At 46.9% G+C, this 9,057-nt stretch overlaps 1 pseudogene across 1 annotated transcript; it reads left to right on the top strand.

The window, feature by feature from the left end:
- The first annotated feature begins 1,228 nt into the window (after window positions 1–1,228).
- Window positions 1,229–2,412, top strand: LOC144331092 (non-histone chromosomal protein HMG-17 pseudogene; annotated as a pseudogene). The gene has a single exon (XR_013397977.1). The product of XR_013397977.1 is annotated as a non-histone chromosomal protein HMG-17 pseudogene (transcript).
- The last annotated feature ends 6,645 nt before the right edge of the window (window positions 2,413–9,057 follow it).

Consider the following 9,057-nt stretch of genomic DNA (forward strand, 5'->3'; position numbering starts at 1 on the left):
GCAGATGGTAAAGGGCCTGGAGGCCTGGTAAGAACGCTGGCTTTTACCCTAAGCGAGATGTGCCCATTGGAGGGTTTTGATCATGGCAGTGACATGATCTAACTTACATTTCCAAGGGCTATGTCTTGAGAACACATTGAATGGGGGGTGGTGGTGAGGAGAGAGGCAGGGATACCCTTCAGGAGGCTACTGCCATAACCGAGGTACACCTGCTGGTAGCTTGGACCAGGGCAAGGCAGCAACATGGTGACAAGAGGCAGGGTCCTGGGAGATTTTAAAGGCAGCTCAATAGAACTGCCTGATGAATGGGATGTATGGTTTCAGAGAAAGAGAGGAGTTGAGGATGACTCCAAGGTTTTTAGAAGAATAAAGTTGGCAGTGAGTGAGATGGGTGGTTGCCCAGTTCTGCACAGGGTACCTCATAGCTTTGGTGCATTGGAGGCTGTGGATGGCACAGGTTGCTCTAGGCACCCTGCAGCACCATGGGCTGTGGGGGGCAGCACAGCATCCATGAAGGGCCCAGTGATCCAATGGAGGGACCCTATTTCCACCTCTAGTCTTGGTATCCCTCAAGTCATTGGGAGGAGCAGTGATGTTAGTCTTTCAGAGAAGCTCCTTTAGAAAATGACTGAGTGTGGCCAGGTGCGGTGGCTCACGCCTGTCATCCCAGCACTTTAGGAGGCTAAGGAGGATGGATCACTTGATGTCAGGAGTTTGAGACCAGCCTGGCCAACATGGTGAAACCCGGTCTTTAGTAAAAATACAAAATCAGCCAGGCATGTTGGCAGGCGCCTGTAATCCTAGCTACACAGGAGGCTGAGGCAGGAGACTTGCCTGAACCTGGGAGGTAGAGGTTGCAGTGAGCCGAGATCGCGCCACTGCACTCCAGCCTGGGCAACAGGGCAAGACTCCGTCTCAAAAAAAAAAAAAAAAAAAAAAAAAAAAAAGGAAAGAAAAGAAAAAAAGAAAGTGACTGAGTGAGGTTTCAGAGAGCAGGGTCCAGCCTCAGACTGTAGATAACAGCGCCCAGGAAGCTGCAGGAGTGACCTCCCAAGCGGCCCTGTCTGTGCCTGCAGGCCTGCAAGGACTCAGGGCGGCTCCGTGCAAGTGTGCACGGAGCAGGGTTTCTCTATCCAGGCATGCTACTGGGCTATTCCGCTCAGGGGGTTTCTGCAACACCTGCCAAACACGCAAAACCAGGCTTGTGAAATAAGAAAGTAAGAACCCCGAGCAGTGTGAAGAAGAAGAGGCAAGAACGACCCCCAGACCGACCAAAGCCCGCGTGCGCTGCATCCCGCGTCCAGCACCTACGTCCCGCCGCCGACGCCACCATGCCCAAGAGAAAGGCTGAAGAGGATGCTAAAGAAGATAAAGTCAAGGTGAAGGACGAACCACAAAGAAGATCCGCGAGGTTGTCTGCTAAACCTGCTCCTCCAAAGCCAGAGCCCAAGCCTAAAAAGGCCCCTGCAAAGAAGGGAGAGAAGGTACCCAAAGGGAAAAAGGGAAAAGCTGATGCTGGCAAAGAGGGGAATAACCCTGCAGAAAACGGAAATGCCAAAACAGACCAGGCAGAGAAAGCTGAAGGTGCTGGAGATGCCAAGTGACGTGTGTGCCTTTTTGATAACTGTGTACTTCTGGTGACTGTACAGTTTGAAATACTATTTTTTATCAGGTTTTATAAAAATGCAGAATTTTGTCTTTTTTTTTTTTTAAAGCTATGTTGTTAGCATACCGAACACTTGGTTGTTGTTTTTGGGGGAAGGGGCATATGTCACTAATAGAATGTCTCAAAGCTGGATTGATGTGGGAAAAACACCTTTCCCTTCTGGTTTTGAGAGACTTCCTCTTGGTTCCCAGGAGGAGGGACTCCCTGGCTTTGACACACATGGCCACCTTGGCACAAAAGCCTTGTGCTATGGAAAAACAAATTTGTTTTTATGTCCTCTTCTCCCTTTCCATCTTTCAGCATAGACTTAACTCCCTTAAGCCCAGACATCTGTTGGGAACTGACCCCTAGTCATTGGTTACCAGTGTGTCAGGCAATCTGGACTTCCCAGTGATGCCACTGAGATGGCACCTGTCAAAACAGCAGTGGTTCCATTTCTAGATTGTGGATCTTCAGATAAATTCTGCCATTTTCATTTCACCTCCTGAAAGTCAGGGTCGGCTTGTGAAAAGTTGTTAAACAACATGTTAAATGTGAAATGTCAACCCTCACTCTAAACTTTCCCTGTTCAGAGCATCAGATGAAGACTTCATTGGGTTTTACAGTGGCTTTCTGATTTTGGGTAGTCCGTTGAAGAAGGGAGTTTGAAAGTTGTTGTATGCTGTTAACGATTGTCTGCCCATGTCCTGCCTGAAATACCATGATTGTTTATGGAAAGTATCTTTAATAAAGCTGGATACAGTTTGGCTTGGAAAAAAAAAAAGAAAGAACCCACCTTTGTTTTCTGAGCTCTTTTTCAGCCCTCCCTGTTAGACCCTAAAGTCACCCATAAATCCGGTGAAGCTGACTGCTCTTATTTCTCAGGAATTCCTGAGTAGGGCAGAGCAGGTGGGACTGTGCTTGTGTAGGTGCTGACCGCAGGCCTCCATCTCAGCTTAAAAGCCATGAGTACCTTGGGGAGGGCGACCCTACAGCCTGGTTTTCTTGGCAATGTTCTACTTATGTTTGTTGAACTGGCACCTCAAGTAACCCTAAATATCCCTCTCAAAAGTGTTTCTATGCTGGGTGAGGTGGCTCACGCCTATCATCCCAGCACTTTGGGAGGCTGAGGCGGGCAGATCACCCGAGGTCAGGAGTTCAAGACCAGCCTGACATGGTGAAACCCTGTCTCTACTAAAAATACAAAAATTAGCCAGAATGGTGGCACATACCTGTAAGCCGAGGTCATGCCAATATACTCCAGCTTGGGTGACAGAGCAAGACTCTGTCTCAAGAAAAAAAAAAAGGTCTCTGTCTGAATGATAAATTACATGACCACTGTGAGGGTACTAGTACTGTATGTTACTGGCTGGGGTCCCAGGGTCCTGGCCAGACACATGCGTCCTTGCCCATCCGGCTGCTAGCCTGAGCTGATCGCCTGGTCCACACCAGCGAGGATTTCATTGATTGGAAGAAGATCTGAGTTAAGCTGTGACTTGTCTTTGCTTCCAGAGGAATTAGTTTATTTATGAGATTAAACTAATCTGTACCTTCTGCTCCAAGGACTTAACTTAGAGTCAAACCAGCTGATTGTTATTTAGGTTGAACCAAGCCAACCTGTTCAGAAGGGCTGGGGAGAAGACGCGGGGGAACGCAGGGAACATAGCCTCTGCCAGGAGCATTGTGGACAAAACAGAGCTTTCTGTCTTAGGGGGAAAATGCAGAACCAAAATTGGACTTTTGGTAACTGCTCAGTCATTTCGTGTAGAAGGACCACAACTATTTTATTATGTTTTTGTGAAATGTTTTTTTTCAAAGTGGAAAGTTACCACTACTACAACCACCCCCAATTTAAAGTTAACACATGCTCATTAAAAAAAAAAAAAAAAAAAAAGCCAGCTGCAGTAGTTCACACTTGTAATCCCAACACTTTGAGAGGCCAAGGCAGGAGGATCGTTTGAGCTCAGAAATTTGAGACCAGCCTGGAAAACATCATTAGACCCCATCTCTACAAAAATTAAAAATTACACATAGTTGTGCATGCCTTTAGTCCCAGCTACTCAGGAGGCTGAGGTGGGAGGATCACTTTAGCCTGGAGTTTGAGGCCAAAGTGAGCTATGATAGTGCCATTGAACTCTAGCCTGGGCAACAGATCAGAATCCCTGTATCAACAAAGAAAAAAAACTGCTTGGAAAATATTGAAATGTAAGGAGGAAAATAAAATATCCTTTATTTATTCTATTCAAGGATAACCACTGTTTATATATGTATGTATGCACACACACACACACACACATCTCTCTCCAGATATTTTTAATTAGTTAACTTATACAAACAAAACATATCTTTACAAAACTAGAATCATCCCATCCATATTGTTTTGTTAACTTCTCTTTACACTTAACATATAGATGGATATCATTGCATATCAAGGAACATAGAACCACATGATTATTTTTACTGCCCACATATTATTCTAAGAACAGCAATATCATCATTTATTTCCTGATAACCATCTGTTGTTAGACATCAGGTTTTTTTTTTTAAGTTTTTTAATTAAAAAATTTCTTTTGCCTGCTTCAATAAGCTGGTCTGGAGGCTTTTCTTAATTTTTTATAGTGCTTTAGATAACATTCTTGTACCTGTAACATTACTTGATTGTTTAATATTTAGGAGAAATTCTGAGATGCAAAATTGCTGGGCCAAAAGGAATATCTATTTTTAAGACTTTTGACAATGCCAAACTGACCTCCAACATTATGGACCAGTTAATCTGGCCAGCAACATTGAAGAGAATGCCCTTTGTCACACCCTTTCTGGCCCAGGCACTGTCATTCTTATTATATATTGGTGATCTGATGAGTGAAGAATGATCATATAAAATATGGATTTTAGGAAACTCTTTCTATAGGGAAGATCCTCTTTTTTATTGATGTGTGTATTACAAACATTACTTCACAATTTATGACTTGTTTATTTTGTTTTCCAAGATATTTAATGACAAGAAGAAAATTGCTTACAATTCAATAATAAGGGGAAAATAGGTGAAAAATTAGGTGTTCAAGCTAACCCTCATTATTGTATTGTGATTAAAAAAAAAACACCTAACGTGAAATCTGCCTTCTTCACACACTTTTTTTTTTTCTGAGATGGAGTTTTTGCTCTTGTTGCCCATGTTGGAGTACTGTGGTGGGATCTCAGCTCACTGCAACCTTTCCCTCCGGGGTTCAAGCAATTCTCCTGCCCCAGCCTCCTGGGTAGCTGGGATCACAAGCGCCCACCACCATGCCTGGTTAATTTTTGTATTTTTAGTAGAGACAGGGTTTCACCATGTTGGCCAGGCTGCGCTTGAACTCCTGACCTCAGGTGATCTACCTGCCTAGGCTTCCCAAAGTGTTGGGATTACAGGTGTGAGCCACCACACCTGTAATCCTAGCACTTTGGGAGGCCGAGGCGGTTGCATCACTTGAGCCCAGGAGTTCAAGACCAGCCTGCGCGGCATGGCAAGACCCTGCCTCTTCAAAAAAATACCAATATTAGCCAGGTGTGGTGATGGGTGCCTGTAGTCCCAGCTACCATGAGGCTGAGGCAAGAAGACGAGGCTATAGTGAGCTGTGATTATGCCACTGCACTTCAGCCTGGGCAACAGAGTGAAATCCTGTCTCTAATAATAATAATAAATAGTAAATAAAAAGGAAATAAGTATTTGGAAGTAAAATAAGATGGAAGGAGAACCCTTTATTGAGCCTAGGGTGCTCCCAGAGGGAGTTTGGGTGCAGAACTGGGGGGCCCTCCCTTTACTTCCTGGCTGTGGGGGGTTGGAGGGTGAGTCCTGCTGCATTCACCCTTCTTGCTGTGAAGTTTGGTGGGTGAAGGATCCTTAGCCATGGGTTGGAGTGCCAAGCAGGTAAATTCTCTCCCCGTCAACACCCAGCTCCTCTCCTCCTGCGGAATGGCGGGGCCCAGGCGGAGGTGGATGAAACTGGCAGAGAGAGGCAGGCTGCCCATGTGCTCCATCCCCCCTGCCTTGTCTCCTGGAGCCCCTTCCAGGCCCTGCCTTGTGCGTCTGGAGTCTCCACATTGAACCCGAGGTGGTGGCCCTGAGGCTGCTGCTGCAGCTGGGGAAGAGCCCTGTCTTGTGAGTAGAAGAGGCACACTCTGAAATGAACATGGTGCAGGAAGTTCTTCTCACAAAAGTTAAGGTCTGGGGCCGGGCGTGGTGGCTCAAGCCTGTAATCCCAGCACTTTGGGAGGCCGAGGCGGGTGGATCACGAGGTCAGGAGATGGAGACCATGCTGGCCAACACGGTGAAACCCCATCTCTACTAAAAAATACAAAAAATTGGCCGGGCGTGGTGGCGGGCGCCTGTAATGCCAGCTGCTCGGGAGGCTGAGGCAGGGGAATGGCTTGAACCCGGGAGGTGGAGCTTGTAGTGAGCCGAGATCCCGCCACTGCACTCCCGCCTGGGCGACAGAGCGAGACTCCGTCTCAAAACAAAACCAAAACCAAAACAAAACAAAAAAACAAAAGTTAAGGTCTGGGCATTTATTCTTGGCAGAGGAGGCAGAGGCAGCTACTGAAGCCGTCTTGCCCCATCCAGCGTGCCAAGGAGTGGCACAGATGCGATCAGTGCTGTTTGCCACATGTAGGGTCCCCGCCTTTCAAGCCCTGCCATAAGCTCCGCTTCTCAATGCTCTGCGAAAACAGAGTCACCAAGGGAGGTGGCATGGAGGGAGGAACAGCAGCACACAGCCTAGGCTCAGAACTGCTAGGGAACTGACCAGTGAGCTGAGGGCTGGCAGTGTGCTGTCTTGGTCAGGCCTTCAGCAGACTGAGCATTCAGGGCTGACCTTGGCAAAAAGGGAGCAGTACCCCGAGATGGAAGAGAGGCCATGGGACAGCTACATTGGTGACTAATCTTGAGAAAGGAACTCGAGTGACTAATGTCATTAATAGGGCTAGTCCATGTCATTCAAGGGTCCTCAAATACATGAAGGATTGGCTGGGTGCACTGGCTCATGCCTGTAATCCCAGCACTTTGAAAGGCCAAGGCAGGAGGATCGCTCAAGGCCAGGCGTTCAAGACCAGCTTGGGAAACAGAGAAAGACTCCATCTCGACCAAAAAACAAAAATAAAAATGAGCTGGATGTGGTGGCGCACATCTGTAGTCCCAGCTACTAGGGAGGCTGAGGTGGGAGGATCACTTGAGCCTGGGAGGTAGAGGGTGCAGTGAGACATGGTTGTGACATCGCCCTCCAGCCTGGGGGACAGAAGAAGACCCCCATCGTGAAAAAAAAAATACACAAAGGAGCATCATGGGAGGAATGGGAGTCAACTCTCTTTGTCTCAGCTAAGGCTGATTCAACGGGAATTTTTTTTTTCTTTTTTTTTTTTGTTGTTGTTGTTGTTGAGACAGAGTGTTGCTCCATCTCCCAGCCTGGAGTGCAGTGGTGCGATCTTGGCTCATGGTAACCTCCACCTCCCAGGTTCAAGCAATTCTCCTGCCCCAGCCTCCCAAGTAACTGGGATTACAGGAGTGCACCACCACGTCCGGCTAATTTTTGCATTTTTTGTAGAGACAGGGTTTCTCCATGTTGCCCAGGCTGGTCTCGAACTCGTGGCCTCAAGTGATCTGCCTGCCTCATCCTCCCAAAGTACTAGGATTACAGGTGTGAGCCACTGTGCCCGGCCGGGAAATGAAATTTTAAAACTTTGCAAAATGTATGGGTTTGACAAAGGGAAGACTTCCCAGATAGTGGAGGTCACTAAGCCCAAAGGAACACAGAGGGAAGTGGGGCCTTCTTGACACAGCCTCAAGACTGGTCCTGGTGTGAGTGTGGACTGTTGAAGCGAGGAGCTTCTCTCTAGCCTGGGGGAGGGGAGTGTCTGTGATCTGAGTTAACCAAGAAATGGGTTCAGGGAACAGAAGAACATGGAGACCAACAGGCAGCTGCGAAATGAGAGTTCAGGTGTGTGAGGTGGCAAAATGAGTTTCAACACTGACACCTGTCAATCAAGAGAGAAGTGAGAGCTACTTCTCTTGCCATGCTACTGTGATTATAAACTATTCATGCCTTGGCAAATGACTTTTACTGGTGACACGTAAGCAGAACTCTTGTTGAGCCTTGGAGGTACCTGAGCAAATACCAGCTCAGGCCTCAGTCAAGACGTTTTTACGCTGGCAGACCTTCCATTGACGTCGAATGACGTCCACTCGGGCGAAGCTACAGAATCAGGTCTTGGGAGGGTTTATTTATCTAGAAAACTGAATCAGAGTTGGACTGAAAAGCCGAAGACTATGACGTATCTACACGGGAGTGGGGAAAAATTACCTTTCCAGTTTTCAGCACCTTATTGGGGCATCTCCTCATGTCGTTTATTCAGAATGGTGATGTTTAAAGTGCTCGGACTTGGCAGAAACCGGCTGTCTTTTATGGCCTTTGATCGCGGATCTTTTGTAAATCTGTACCACAGCCGGCCTGCTCCTTTCTCCTTCCGCTCCGAGGCCTCCTGTAAAAGAGGGTGTGTACCTGAAGAAGCTTTGGCTTCGCAGAGCTCCAGGCATTCAGTGAGACCTTCTCCCTGGTTGAGGCAGGATTAAAAGATCAGGAATATTCAAAATATAGACTAGGGTGAGCTATGCTGGGCATCTAGATTCTAAGCATGGCTTTGGCTGTATTTCACTTTTTTTATTTTTATTTTTTATTTTTTTTTATAGTTAGCATCTTGCTGTATCACCCAGGCTGACGCACAGTGGTACAATAATAGCTCACTGCAGCCTCAAACTCCTGGGCTCAAGTGAGCCTCCCCACTCAGCCTCCCGAGTAGCTGAGACTATAGGCACACTTGGCTAATGTTTCTTTCTTATTTTTTTGTAGAGACAGTATCTCACTATGTTGCCCAGACTAGTCTTGGAACTCCTGGCTTCAAGCAATCCTCTGACCTCAACCTCCCAAATTGCTGGGATTACAGACGCGAAACACTCTGCCCGGCTTATTTTGATTATCATTTAGTTGGAAATCTTTTCTAATTTCTCTGATAATGTTTTCTTTTGATCCATAGATTTTTCAGAAACGTGTTTTTTGTTTTTTTGTTGTTGTTGTTTTGTTTTTGTTTGTTTGTTGTTGTTGTTATTGTTTTTGAGATGGAGTCAAGCTCTTGTTGCCCAGGCTGGAGTGCAGTGGTGCAATCTCAGCTCACTATAACCTCCGCCTCCCGGGTTCAAGCGATTCTCCTGCCTCAACCTCCCGAGTAGCTGGGATTACAGGCATGCGCAACCACGCCAGGCTAATTTTGTATTTTTAGTAGAAATGGGGTTTCTCCATGTTGGTCAGGCTGGTCTTGAACTCCCAACCTCAGGTGATCCGCCCACCTCGTCCCCCCAGAGTGCTGGGATTACAGGTGTGAGCCAC

This window comes from Macaca mulatta, chromosome 9 (assembly GCF_049350105.2).
Source record: "Macaca mulatta isolate MMU2019108-1 chromosome 9, T2T-MMU8v2.0, whole genome shotgun sequence".
Taxonomy (NCBI): domain Eukaryota; kingdom Metazoa; phylum Chordata; class Mammalia; order Primates; family Cercopithecidae; genus Macaca; species Macaca mulatta.